The sequence below is a fragment of the Lepisma saccharinum genome, chromosome 24 (assembly GCF_977018435.1).
Source record: "Lepisma saccharinum chromosome 24, izLepSacc3.1, whole genome shotgun sequence".
Lineage (NCBI taxonomy): Eukaryota > Metazoa > Arthropoda > Insecta > Zygentoma > Lepismatidae > Lepisma > Lepisma saccharinum.
Window position 1 is genome coordinate 44,064,141 of NC_139252.1, and position 15,331 is coordinate 44,079,471.

Genomic DNA, 15,331 nt, shown 5'->3' on the forward strand with positions numbered 1-15,331 from the left:
GGTGCGGTCATATCCACTAGTCTTACAAAAATCCTGGGCACGCCACTGTGCTGTGGAGTGCAGGGGTGTAACTCTTTGGGTAGCAGTCATACCCCAATTGAAAGAACCCCATAGTCCCTTCGTAGATGTCTCGATTTTTTAAAACGTCCTCCGTTGTCCCGAATGAAGAGGAAACCACAGCCTTAAATCTTGGGGTGTAGTACACAGGGTTGGCATGTTTTAAACAACGTGTTTTAAACGTTTAAAACACATGGCTTTGTTTTTTTACAAATGTTTGAAACGTTTAAAACAAAGTGTTTTAAACATGTTTTTTTCAGACTTGTTTAAAACACATTTTGATACTTGTAGTTTGTGTGTTTATTTGCGTGTTTTGTAACTATGCCTATTCAATGGGTATCATTCTGTTTATTGTGCATTGGAATCTGTTCAGTGGCTCAAAATGTATATTGAATTAACAAAGAAACGTATGGTGATGAATACCGTGGGTCACGTTTAAAATTAAAACACCTGGCTATGTTTTTTTTGCAGGTGTTTAAAATATTTTTAAGAAATTTAATACTACATGGATGAAACACAGTGGCGTATACTGAGTCCAAGATCTGGGCTATCTCACTGTCACGTTGTCCTAGGCTATGAATAGAAATAAGTTTACCAACTTATAAGAAATCAGGTTTCCAACTTATAGGAAATCAAGTTTCCAATTCATAGGAAATCAGGTTGCCAACTCAAGAATCACCATCTATCTCACTGATCTGAATAATTTTATTTGCAATTTCTTATCGATTTTTCTCCTGAATTTTATTCTCTAGACTCCAGGCTTCGCAGATAGCCTAACTATCCTAGAATATACGCTCCTGATGAAGCAGTTTTGTTTCTCACTTAACACAGTGCAAAATGTGCACATTGTTGTTCATATTTAGTTGCATTCACGATAAAATGTAAAAAGAAATAAAACAGTAGCTACCACGTGGACTCAGTGGGGCCTGGCAACTGTGGATTAGTTGAAGCTTCTCGAAGAGCCTACATGTGAGGTTTTTAAGACTTTTGAGAAGTTAGACAAGCGTTTATTTTATAATAGGAACACGATCCATCCTTGGATGATTAACAGGCTCCTTATTAATTATTATTCTTAGAAAATAAGTCTTCTTGGCATTATGTTTTAAACGTTTTATTTGTTTAAAACATGTTTTTTTCGATTCTTGTTTAAAACACTGTTTTAAACATTAAAAACATGTTTAAAACAAAAAAAAACTGTTTGTTTTGTTTCTTTTTTTAAAAAAAAACACAAATTTTGCCAACCCTGGTAGTATAGCCTGACAAGTTAAGTCCCGATATGCGCAGATCGCTGCGGAGCACTTCATATACGTCATCCTCCCCACCACTCTTCTATTCACTGGTCTGGCGTTGAGAGTACCAGTGGTGCCAACTCAGCAAAATTAAGCTAAAACAAATATGACAAACAATTTTCACTGTTTAGCGTGACGGTGCATGCAGGCTCCCAGTAGCGTACGCAGGATTTCATCAAGGGGGGGTTATATCTAAAACTTTTTCCAAATTCACATTACCATTGTTTTATTATACTTTAATTAATTAATAATACTGATAATTAATTAATTAGTTTAATTACTACTAGTAATACTACTAATGCAGCTGCTGTTACTACTAATATCACTACTATTATTAAGTAGTAGAGATCTACATAAATATATTTATGAAAGCAATAGGACACAATTATTTTCTAGTCATTCGATTGTTAACAAATTCTTGGGAGTTTTTTTGGTTTCTTTGTTACGAAATAATTGTGTAGTCAATGGTTATTTATTTATGATAGTCCATAAAAACAATCAAATATATTAAATTAATTGAAATAATCAAAATATGAAACTCAGCCAAGGAGCCGCAGCATGGAGCCGCACTAGTCTAGTCTGACAACCTCGCGGGAGATCCCCGGAATTGGTTGGAATTTATCCAGCCTTGTCCCCGCACCCAGCATCATATCAATGGGTACCTGAGAGCAACCCTGGGGGATAAATGCTGCCGGAGCATGGTGCTGATCACATCACTCCCAAAATGGCCGAGATTGAGAATGTGTGGAGCCCCACCACACCACTAAACGTGCTTTCATGACACGGTGCTATATGCATGGGGGAATTTACATTATCTTTACCTATGGGAACTCACATTACCTTTACCTATGGGAACTCACCCAGGATGATGATGAGGCAGGAGAATACATGTTGCTAAATTCCACTCCACTGAGTGTATGTTTTTGTTCAAAAGTAAGTTTATAGACATTCCAACACATTTATCACTTCTAGGTGATTCACAAAGCACTTCTTCAACATTATTGAACTTTGCGGCGGCTTAAATTGTTTAGACATATCGACGGATCCCAAACTACACTGTAAAGATTTATGAGAAACACGCCAATGCCGCTTTCAAAATCTACTATGCACGGGCACTATAATTCACACCTGGTTGTCTCGTTGTTCTTGCCAACAAAACATTTCACAATAGTTAAGCTTATTGTAGTTCGATTTCAGAAATTCAAATTTACCGCGCAAACAATGGAAGGGTGGACTGGTGATCGTGTGTTCTTGTAGGCCTAGCATTTGTCTACATTAGCAGCTTACAACGAACCAAGAACTTTATTTAGTTAAGGCTCATTGTTCACAGAAAAAAAATGCATGTTCTATGAACATTGTTGCAGCTGATGTACAAAACAACTTTTTTCTTTTAAATCATAGTTGCCCTCATATTTAATTTTCAAGAATTTGTGTTTATTTTCAAGGCATTCACTATTAAAGATGCGTGTGTTTGAAATGTGCTTTTCTCCATGCTGCATGGGAATAATAATTCAAATTATTATTATTAGTATTGTTATTATTATTATTATTATTATTACTATTTTTATTTTTATTACTGTTGCAGATCTTTGACTGTGATAAATTAGCAATTTTTATTTTTTTTCTACAGCATTTTCCATAATATTTCAAAAGCTCAAGGGGGGGTTTAAACCCGGTAACCCCCCCCCTTGCGTACGCCACTGCAGGCTCCTATTATATCAGTGGTTCATTTTATTTAATCCGGCCTTTGAAAATGCGTGCGGTGAGCCGATCGTAAACTGTAGTATTACGCACGTGCGTTAAGGTTTATAACGAAGAGAAACTACAGGACGAATGACTTCATTTTCTGAATGCGACATCGAGCAGTGTCCAGTTTTTTTTTGTTTTTTTTAAACCGAGTGGGGTGGTGGTTCGTATGTTTATCGTTCAACAATCACCACGAGAAGGCAATCTGATAACAAGCTTGCCTGTGTTCTTTTCTAAAGCATTGAAATGTTCATGCTCTTTACTCTTGGCTGCAAGATTCTTACTTTGAAAGAGATGGACTTATGGACGAGCGTGTAGATGAACTGATAATTAGACTTGGTGAAGCCGATTCAGACACGGACACAGATTCATCGGTAGACACAGACTCGGATAAGTGGGAGAGTGAAACTGAAGAAGGAGAACTGGAAAACATTTAGAAGGTGAGCTCAGTTCTATCGTTTATATATTTTTCATTTTTCTATCGTTTTATTTCATACATTTCTTATGCTGGTAAGAAATATCCCTAATATAACTTAATTCATTTAAGGTTTAAAGGGAAAATATCAAAATGTATTTAGAATTTAGCGCAATCAATAGGTAGCGTAGGTGACGGGATACTAATTCATGCCTTTCACATTCAAATTTCGTTGAAAATTCTCAGAGGATTCAGCTCCCTCCAGTTTGCAACACTGCGAATGAACGTCGGCTCAGACTATGGAGTGGGGAAATGTGATGTGAGGTGCGCAAACAATGGATTGCAGCGTCTTGTTTTTAAACTTGTCAAGTTATACACACCGTCAAAGGAAGGCTAGCTTGGTGTTGCCAACTGTTTTGCCATTCCCCTCACCTCTCTAAAACAGGACAGGAAGTTGTTAAGGTGGACGTTCTTCCCTCCTTGCTCCTTCCCTTGAACGTTTTTTCGAGGGTCACGAATGATTCAGTCCAGTCTCTTTGTATTTTAACCTTCATGTCATAATTGTCCCCCCAATACTTCTGCTGGGCGATGCAGTGACCATATCCAGAGAATGCTCGCTGCTGACAGACGAGAAGATGGAATAGATGTGAAAAGTCTTTCGACCGTGGCACGCGCTGTAGTTTCGGCAGGAAGAGGGATGGGATGAGGACGCCTATTCGTGGCAAAAGAAATAAACTGTTCAGAAAGGAATTTGCACCCAATAGCAATGAAACAACAGGATAGTTTGTGTGGGAGTTTGTGTGTGAAGTGAAAGATTGAAATAGAGGTATATAGAGCAGGCCCGTAGCCAGGCAGGGGCCAGGGGGGGCTCAGCCCCCCCTGGCATTGTCGTCAGCCCCCCCTGGCGTTGTCGTCAGCCCCCTGGTATTAGGTAAAACTGTTGCATAATTTGTTTGCCGTTTCAAGTGAAATGTAGAGAGTGGATATTATTTGCTCATAACTTGATAGAAGGATAAATTCACAGAACATGAAGAGCAGCTATCACATTTGTTCATCTTGTTTATAAACCGAAGTTTAAGTAACGGGAAGTATTTAGAAGGTTCTCTAAAGTTCTTCCATGGAGGATCTATTTACCTTCGCTCCCCCTCTTTCAGCTTTCCCTTGTAGCAGGTCCTTTCCATCTGCATCAAAGGTCATCGGCTTCCAAGTTTTGCGAAGGGGAGTTTTATTGTCCAGTCGGGGGTGGAATATAAGGGCTTGCCCATGCCCTGTTGGGGAAAAACATTGACAAAGACACTTTGTTGAGTTCTTTATTTGTGTAAAGAAGGTTTCGCGTTTGCGCGGGTGTTATTGAGTTTTGTATCTTCGTAAAACTGATTCGTGTGATAGTGAGTGGTTTTAGTGACGAATAATTACCATGTTTCGTCCTTGGTGTGTAGTGTTGTGATATTTTAACGATTCCTTAGCACCATGGATAAATTTATAATTCGTAAAAAAACATCTGAATCTTTGACCACGGCGACCACCGTAACTACTCTTTCCCCTCTACGGCTGCCTCCCATCAAGACGAGGATTTCTTGCCTACAGAAGTAAAGGACATTTCCAAACCAGGTGAGGAAATTAAAAAGCTAAAACTCAAACATTACCCCCGAAATACTGATGGACGATGTTTACAAAGTGACTGGTTTAAAAGGTCCAAATGGTTAGAGTATTCACAATTTCTAGATGCAGAATTTTGCTATGCTTGTAGACAATATCGGCCTTTCGGTAAAACCAAAGCAGGGCTAGTGAAACATGATGCGACACTTACACACGTAGAAGCAATGTCAAGGTGGCCAGAAAAGCAAAACCGTTCGTTGATGGGAAAATCTATCTCTACACTAGTGAATCAGAATGTTCTTGTAAAGAATCATTATTATATCAAGAGCATTGTTGAAGTTATTCAGTTCCTTGCAATAAACGAATTGCCTCTTAGGGGAACGTACCACTTAGAAGAACATGAAGAACAAAGCCTGTTTCGAAATCTTTTCGAGTTCACACTTCGAAAAGATGAGAAACTGGCAGTCTGTTTTAAGCAGGTGCCTAAAACGCATCTTGCTTGTCCCCTGAAATTCAAAATGACATTATTGAAATAATGGCTGACATCGTACGTGAAAACATTGTTAGTGACATTAATAGTGCAGATGTTCCTTTGTATACTTGGCTTGAAGATGGTACACGAGATAAAAACAACAGAGAAAACTTAGCCATAGGAATTCGCTATGTAAAGAATGGGATAGTCGTGGAATCAATTCTGTGCATAGAAACACTGTCAACTTTTGATGCAGAGTCTATTGCAGGTCTAACACTAAATATTTTCCAGAAATATGGTTTGGATAGTGCGAAATTGCTCAGCCAGTGTTTTGACAGAGCTTCAGTTATGAGTGGGAAGAAAAGGGGTGTGCAACTTTAATCCAGCAACGGCTTGGGCGTCTAATTCCTTACGTTCATTGTTTTAACCATCGGTTACATCTGGTAATTGTTAAATGTGTGGATGAAATTTCTCCAATCAAACACTTTTTCGAACAGAGTTCCATGTTGCACAATTTTCTAAAAAAGGGAAAAGTTTCCATCTTATACGAGGGGAGAAGTCTTTCGCGACATTTAGAACAACGTTGGTCAGGACATTTAGAAATGACGAGAACAATATTTGAAAACTACAGAGATATAATTCATGTTTTGCAGTTGGTGAAAAATGGAAATTTTAATGGGGATGACGTAGCAGCAAGTGTTGGTTTGCTTGTAGTCTTTAGCAAACCTCAGTTTCGGTTTTGCTTAGTGTTCATGAAAAAGATCCTTGAAATATTAAGTCCAGTTGATAAAATGCTTCAAGCACGTAATGTTCATTTGGATGCTGGTAGAAAGATGATTGAAGCTGCCACAGAAACATTAAGGAGCATGCGTCAGGAAGATGTGTACGAAGCCATTCTGAAAGAAAGTAAGAAGAGGTTGGAATTCAGGACGAGATTGTTGAGCACACCACAAGAAAGAGAAAACGAAATACACAGTTGCAAGACTTCGTTATCACTGACGTCCTAGGAGAGGAAAAGCACACATCTCTCACACAAATACTCTACGAATGTTTAGATCTTGTGCTAACAGAAATAAATAGACGCTTTACCAATAACAACGACTTATTGGAGGCTATGTCATCGGCTGAGTTCCTTCAATTTAGCAATATTGAATATTTATCATCCTTTGGAATCACCATTCCGTCGAAAGAGGAACTAACTGTTGCCAATGCATATCTCAAGAAACTAGATTCCCATGATACTTTTGAAGAACTGTACAAAACTAGAATGGCCTACGAAGACACTTATGCTCTACTTGCTGGCATAAGAACTTTTGCATGCAGTACAGCGTTGTGTGAATCCACTTTCTCTGTGTTAACCCGCATCAATAGCCCTCAGAGACTGTCAATGTGCAGCAAGTGCCTGGCAAATCTTGTTTTCTGGCATTTGAGAAGAAATGAGCATCGAACATAGGTATGTCCAGACTGCTTCACAGGTTCAAGAACATGAAGAATCGCCGACTCCAACTTTTTTAAGGCAGAGGTATGTACTGTAGTCACTATTATTGAATATTGTGCATTTTTCATATGGGATACAAATATTTGTGTAATCAAAATTGTAAGAAGTGTTTAGTAAGGAATGAGGTCAGTAACATTCAATTAACACTTCGAGAGATGAGAGTGTTTTAGAAGATATTGAAAAAGAGGGTACTATTTGTATTATATTTCTATTTAATGTTTTATATTAACTTAATGACCCCTTAACACACACAAAATAGCTTACCTTTATTTAATGTGAAACGTTTTTTTTAAAAGTCACTCATTTTATAAAGCCCCTCCCCCTGATAAACTGAGCCCCCCTGATAAACCGTGAGCCCCCCTAGAGATCAATTCTAGCTACGGGCCTGATATAGAGACTGGACACCAAAGCAACCAGACACATAACTTTATTTGATTGCTAAACTATGCGTATTATGTCTAATTCTCGTATTTTCTAATTATCTTATTTCCTTATATCTGATCAACTACTAAGAGTACCTGTATATTAACGTTAAGAGGTTAAGATGACTGTAAGGAAAGAGTAAATGTGTGTAAAGTAAAATTTATGTAGTGCGTACAGCGTATAGCTCGCACAAGGAAAATACAAATAAAAATAATAATAATATCGAACTGAATAATCTACATGCATCTCCTGGCATCATTGAAATAATAAACCAAGACGACTTTGATGAGTAGGCCACGTAGCAAGGATGGGAGAGGATAGATACATTTATATAGTACTTGTTTTGAAACCTAATGGTAAGAAACCTATAGGTGGGACGTGCTGGTTGTTTATTTTGACGGGAACATGTGTGCTCCACATTGTAAAATAGAGACGGGGAGTGAGATAGGGGGATATCCTGGTTTTCAGCTGTCATGACTTTAGGAGATTTTAGTTATGGACCCTGCTCATATTAGGTATTTTATCCCGGCCCCGAACCCATGAAGATACAGCTTCGAGTATACTATTAATACATTAGAGGTCTTCAGGAGAAAAGTACGATCCACAATGGCACTGATAGAAAATCTATTCTTTTCATAAATGAAACCAATAATCGAAGCGGGGTGTAAGGGGTAACTTTTCCTTAAGCACCCAAATGCCAACCTCACTTTCACGTAGTACACCCCTGTTACTGCGACAACGAGATTCTGGTGTCTGGACCTACGACCAGTAGCTATAATCCTCTTTACAGCCTCAGCTTTTAACTAGGTAAGGATATTTTAGTCCTCAGAGATACGTGTTTTTTTTTTTAGGTACGGTAAAGGGCTGGTCTCCGTGTAATGCTATGGGTGCAAGTAATCCCATTGTTGACCCACCTAAAAAATATTCAATCAATCGATCAAATAGTCTACGCCTAATTTCTGCACTTTTCACGTGTTGTTTAATGGGCATGACAAATTCTGTCATGGGTCAGTGTTGCTCATTAGGACACTCCAGGGAAAGAAATAAGAAAATATTAGATGTATTTGAATGAAGAAAATATTTTAGGTACTAAAAGGACGCCCAAAAATGGTGATATTACATGCAAGAATGATAATAATTGAATGTTGGCGACAATGATTCTTTAGGTAGAAAAGGGGGGAACTTAGACAATCAATAATGTTTAATTAATAATACATTCCGATAGAGAAGAGATGGTATCATGGACTCCTTAGATAGGTTTCACGGACCACCCATTAGGAACCGCTTCTTTAGACCAGTGGCGGACACTCCATATACCGAGGGGCAGCTCGCGCAGTCTTTGTCTTGTCTGGGGGGTGGGTGGACAGCTGGAATTGAATATTTTTTATCAACATAGTGTAAAACGATAGATAAGATGTCACTAATAGTAGCATATAACAGAAAATACACATATATTTGATACATGAAGGGGTGCGTATGAAGTGTTCGTCATTGCTCTAGTCAATTATGTGGGTTTAGTTCTCGAGTAGCAACGTCCTGCTGTCTTGATGCAAGGTATAATCGGTGGTAAGTGTAATAGTAGGCAAATTGTATTGCTATTTACAATCTCTTTCTCTTACACTTCCTGTTTCTCTCTATATGGAAGTCCTACTGATACTGGAGCAAACATTTCATTCTTCTTCTTTGGTTCATTTCTTTCAATTCTCGAATGAGCATAGCCTAGTAGTGGACAATTTGCTTAATATAACATTTGCCACCGGCTGTACCATGAGAGTTGAAACTAAAAAGAATCTCACATCACGAAAGATGATTGAAAAGTATTCATAATCCCGACTACATTGTCATTGAAAACTGTCAGAATCTGCATTAAACAATAAACAGTCTGCCAGAAGGAACGCGTAGTTGCCAAAAGCTGTGTTGCATGTATTTTTGGATAAGGCGTTTGTAAGCTCCTTTCACTCGAAATAGACTCGCAGTGGGATGCCAGGAACTGCTGTAGAGAATGCTTTCATATGTGTTCCACTTCCAATCGATAGATACGGACATCTCTACTAGTGGCAGAATCCCGAGATCTTTCAGTATGCTTGTTTAGCTCCAGAAGGAAGCAATCCCAAAGAGTGTGGAGATTAAACGAAGCAAATTATCCATCACCATGTTTATTGTCATTGTTTTACGAAATGAGAGCTTCAAGAATTGAAACTAAACGCCAAACAAGCAAGAGTAATGAAAATTGTCATGGACAATTTGCCGACTAATACTTGTACAGTGGGATTCATGAGTATTACCGTTTAAATTGTCCATCACCATGTTCGTGCACTTTATTTGACCCAATAAGAGCTTCAGGAATTTAAAGAAAACTCATAACAAGCTGTTGACAACTTCTGCACCAGCATACATAAAAATCCATCTCTTGAAACACATTGGATGTAAGAGAAAAATTAATGAAAATAGTCATGGACAATTTGCACGGTAATACTCATGGATCCCACTGTACATCCCACTGTACGTATAGTCAACGGCAAAGATAATACTAGGCAAACTGTCCATCGCTATTTTCATTTTTCCTGTTCTAAATCCTGTGTTGTTGTCAGCAATGGAATTCTGTTGATACGAAGGAAATGTTGTCCCCTGCTTATTGGCGTTTTTATTAATTAACATCACACTGTGGAAAACAGACTGAATGAATATGCTGATGGACAATTCGCTTTATATTTATTTAGCCGTTGGGTGTACATCCATGCACATTCCCGAGTTGAAACTCCTATATTGAAAGTCAATGATGTCGCTAGAACCTAGAATTGTCTGTGACTGTACAGAGGGTCAACATTTTCTAAGTGTTGAAATGTTCTAATTATGTTTACTACTTTTTATTCACGTCTACCATGTGGGTACTGAAGAAACATTTTTCAGCACTGAATATCAGAAATATTAGTAATATACTTGTATAAAGATATAAAATATGATTCCGCTGCAGAACTAGACTGATTTCCTTCAACAGCTGTACTACAGAGTGTATTTCTTGACCCTCTTCCAAGGAATTGGTTTTTATGAAAGTTGGAAGTGAATTACATTTTACTTCATTTGAAGCACCAACATAGATAGAGTAGGAACTGAACTGAACTACAGATAACATATACGCCTTTCGATAAAGATTTGGCAGCTACGAATAAAACAGTGAGATTTAAATTTTGCTCCACTTGTCCCAATATCTCCAACATAGGGCACAAAATAAATCAACCATAGACCATATAAGCCTTAAGGAAAGAATGGAACATTACGATCAGTGGCATAACAAAAATTGGTCCCCTCCATGAATACAGTCAGCAAAAAAGTTTTTTTTGCTAGAAATTCAGGTAATTACTTTGAATGGCTGGTTGGAGCTACGCTTATGAATTAAATAATTATACAAGTCGAACGTGTGCCTATAAATTATTATACAAGGTGTCCCATAAGTCTGGAACCATAAGAGAAGAACAAAACAAGTTAATGTTAGGACCTTATTACTGTACAACATAGTTAAAGGATTTGTTCAAAGTCCCCACCAGCAAAATAACTTGGATTCGCTCCTCCTTAGTCAGAACCATGGTTTACCTGTAACAGAAAAAAGGGTAATGTGAAAAATACCTATAGTTCCAGACTTATGGGACACCCGGTAGATTACATTGGCCTGAGTCATACTACGTACTCCACAGGTAGTTAGTTCTTCATAAGTTTCAATTTTGGGAAACTCCGTTCTGCGGGATAGCAATAGTTAGCGGGGAAACAAACAGAAGGCGGTGCAGCGATCGGGAACACTGGAAGCTGGTGTCAATCATCAACCAGAAGAAGCACATATGGAAGATGTTAGGGTGATTTCAGATTTAAGCGCATTCCTGAAACTTAAAACTTAACAGGATATTCGGAGAATACATCGTCTTCGTACTCATTACGGAGGGCAATCGCTGCACTATGAAGTTTCTCGTCTGAAGTTGTAGAAGGTTCGAAGAAAAAAGAAAACTGGCATTATCTGTGTCCTTAATCTTTCATCCAGACACAGTTCATCGAAATGAGTTTGTCGTGTTGAACTCGCAGTTTCAAATTTTGTTTCATCTCCCCATGTCTTAGCTATCGATTTAGCAGACAACAATATTTTCTGAAATTTCTTTCTGTATTGTAACGAAATTGAAATTTTTTAAGGAGGTTCGAAGCTTTTTCCAAGTCGACATTTTCTGATTGTCGAACTTTGGATACCAAATGTACTGTTTCAACTAATTTTGTTTGCATGTCTATATGAATATTAAATTCAAACTCTTCTAGTCATTTTTCAGTGATGAAGTTTGGCATCTTTCATCGCTTTTTTAGATTCTAATATTACTATTGAAAGTGCCTTCATCCACCTAATGATCTGATTAATTGAAATCTAGTAGACCACTGGGTTGAACAATATTTTTTAAGTGTATCCGAAGCTAAAATTTGCCATAGTTTTACATTTCCAATGAAACCTTTTATAATGTTTCTAAACTGCCTTACTTCAGTAATTTCACATGCATCATCATTCAAAACCGGATTCAAATTGTGGACTGAACAATGAACGGCTTTCTGTTTTCCCATAATTGTCGCTTTAAGCCCATTATAAATCCCAGAGATCTGAGCTGAGCTGCACCATCATAACTTTAGCTTCGCATTTACTTAAATAAACTCTTTTTCTTGTGCCAAGTCAACGATTTATTTTTCCAATTAAGATTACCTTTGATCTTATTACTCTGGGGAGGATTTTTTCTGTTTCTTGTTAACATATGAAAATTGGAGGTAGAAGGTAAAGACAGGGGTGCCCATCCCCCCCCCCAAGGCCAATGGCGCACCCCCCAAATCATGTCATGCGCCCCCCAATCATATCATTAGCGCCCTCAAACCATATCGTAATCCCAACAATGAATTTAATTAAGACAGCACGTCTACCGAAAGTAACATTTTCTTAGCGTTACTTAACGCTATATTTGATCTGCCCCTTCTCCCTAAACAGGGGTACCCATCACTCAAGACCACCCCTAAATTGTTCATCATATTTCGAGATTACCGATTGTCTTGTAATACAGCTATAGTGCAAAAACTTCACATTCACGTTATTAAAGCGCCAAACACGCATCATAGCAACACATTATCTAAGCGAAGCGAGCAAGAAAATGTTTACATCTATTTCTTTGCAGGCTTTCAAAAATATTAATGGGGTGTCAGTACTTTCTTAAGATCTCGAAATATTTAGTCTTTTCCAGTTTCTCCTTTGGCACGTTCGGGGCCGAAAACGTGTGGATACATTATCGCTAAATAGAGTCTCCAGAATTTAATGTTCAAACTCTCTCTTCACTACAGAAATTCCTTGACAATCTAAGATTTAACACTTTATCAAGAGCTTTCTATCTCGCCGGACCCTGTGGCTGAGTGGTTAGAACATTGCGCTGTAACGCCAATAGTCCCGGGTTCGAATCCCGCTCGGGCTTGGTTGTTTGTGAATGTCCATTCATCAATTTCATCACTCATCCCCATCTTCGCAAATTAGCCAAGAGGCACAAAACGCGAAGTAAAATAAACTAAATCAAACAATCAATCAATCAAGCTTTCTATCTCCCCCTTTAAATTTAATAGTCAATCCTACCACCAAAATTTCCATGCAAATTTTAGATTTACTGTTGATATTGACGAGTGGATATTGCCTGCTCCAAATAACTAATTCTCAGTCTCCACTTCAGAATTTACGCTACAGACTAAAACAATAGTAATACACAAGTATTGGATATCCCCATCAATTTAATGTTCAATCCCCCTCTAACTAAAATACCCGCCATAATCTAAGACCTAGAGTTGGATACTGTCCTGTCCTTCCAAAGTTTAATTCAGAATCCCCCTCCAGAACCCACGTGTCAATTATTCTCCCTCCCTTCAATAATACCCTTAAACACTTTCTTTTCTTCATCTAATGGATTAAATATGGTGCATTTAATTGTAACATTTTTACATATTATTTGGAAAAATATATAAATGTGGAATTTTATATTATTTGAAGGGAAAAATTCCCCCCCAAAAATCTCGATGACGCAACCTGCGCCATAATCCCCCCTGTGGGCACACCAGGGTATAGAGAAGAGAGTAAAAATGTCCAAGCAAGTAATCGTGAACATTTGCGTAAATTTATATGAGGGATACGGAAATAATCTGTACTCCTTTTTCGGGCCCGCCCGCACTGCTTCCTGTATATTGCGCCCTTAATTACCATTTTAAAAACGCGTATTAAATTTTGTTTACCTGCGGCGCCATCGTTGACCCCCACCTGGGAAAATATTAGTAACTATGAAAAAACTGAATAACTTTTTCCTTGATTGTGATGCAAGCATCAGATAATTGCTGAAGTACAGCAGACATGTATAGAAATATAAAACGTGGAGGGAAGAGGGGAATAAATGGAATGATACTATGCTGTATATATTACACAGGATTATTAAATCATTGATTCCATATTGCAACGTTTAACGACAATAAGGCACTCCAGTAGCCATCCTGAAATTCTTCCAACGTCTATGGCTACCTCACGTGATCCATAATCTTACTGCAAGTCTACCACAATTTAATTGATTAGCATAGTTTGAACGGTACTATGTTTTAAAGTTATACAATTTTATAGTTTACCGATATTGTGTTTGTTCTGTACAAAAAATTCCATATGTTAATATAATCAAACAAAACTACAGATATATTATTGAAAATTGTATTAATACGCTAAGCGCAAGTGTACGGTACTGAAACGTAGGGTAAATACGATATGCCGTGTTCTGATTTCGGTGCAGGGAGGTGGCCGATATTGTGTTTTCATGTGAAGTGAATATACTCGTAAGCAGAACCGTGACGCCTGTGTTTTATCACTGGTGTACAGTATTTAGTGTACCGAAAGTCAGTTGCCAGAATCAGCTTATCCCTTGTAACTGAAAGTCGGTGAGTATTTTCAATATTCTATGTTTTAATTATTTTCAGGCTTTAGTTTGAATGCATTGCCAAGTCTTCAGAACCATTGCTTTGGTCTGAGAACACCTGAACGTACATCATTTGAAAGCCAAACCCCATTGTGCACACAGTGTCAGAATTCATTAAAAGCACTAACGAGACATTTAAACGGAACAACTTTTTTTCATGTCATTATCATGGCCACATACTTAATTTAATTTTGATAACTAGATGATGTATTCCTCTGTACAGCATTATTTGTCACTTGAAGTAGCTCCGTAACACTGTTTCACAGTTTTGCATTCATACTTCGCATATTATGCACATGATCAGATGACTAAAATATTTTTTCACCGAGATTATGTAGATATATTGTATTTTAGTGTATGTGCCAATTTGTTGTGCTAGCTATTTATATTTTTTCCGTCACGAAAGAGGGCTATACAGTATGACTGAGCATATTTTAAAGTTATTTTATTCGAACTGTCTACATTTCGATCGTAGAATCCGGTGCTCGTTTTTCTCCCTTCAGTAATAAAAATTACAAACCAAGTATTCTCCCTTGTACTTTCCACAAGTTGCACTGTAGCATATATTTCTAGTCAGTGACACTGATTTCCGTGTGAAGCAAAGTGTATACCATCATACACTGCACATAATATTTTATCAGAGTGACTATCTCCACCAGCTGGTGAAGGTAGCTTTTGAGCTATTTTCACTGGATTTGAAACTGCACATCCGCATGACCTGGCTTGGTCTGTATTCTTTAGTTGTTGATGTGTATGAAGCTTACGCCAGTGTACATTTATTTTTCTGCATGCCATGGATTTGGAAAAATACCACAAGGTGTTCTGATATGG

The 15,331-nt window shown here is 37.9% G+C and overlaps 1 protein-coding gene across 10 annotated transcripts in view; it reads left to right on the forward strand.

Annotated features, from left to right (window-relative positions):
• Nucleotides 1–15,331, forward strand: part of tmod (tropomodulin) — a 132,994-nt gene that overhangs the window by 44,699 nt on the left and 72,964 nt on the right. Inside the window, exon 1 of one of the 10 annotated variants that reach the window (XR_014440676.1) lies at nt 14,292–14,462. The exons of the other annotated variants lie outside the window; for them this stretch is intronic. The gene's annotated coding sequence lies outside the window, so the exon portion shown is untranslated. Of the gene's footprint in view, nt 1–14,291; nt 14,463–15,331 lie in introns of those variants that run through there. 10 annotated transcript variants of the gene reach the window in all.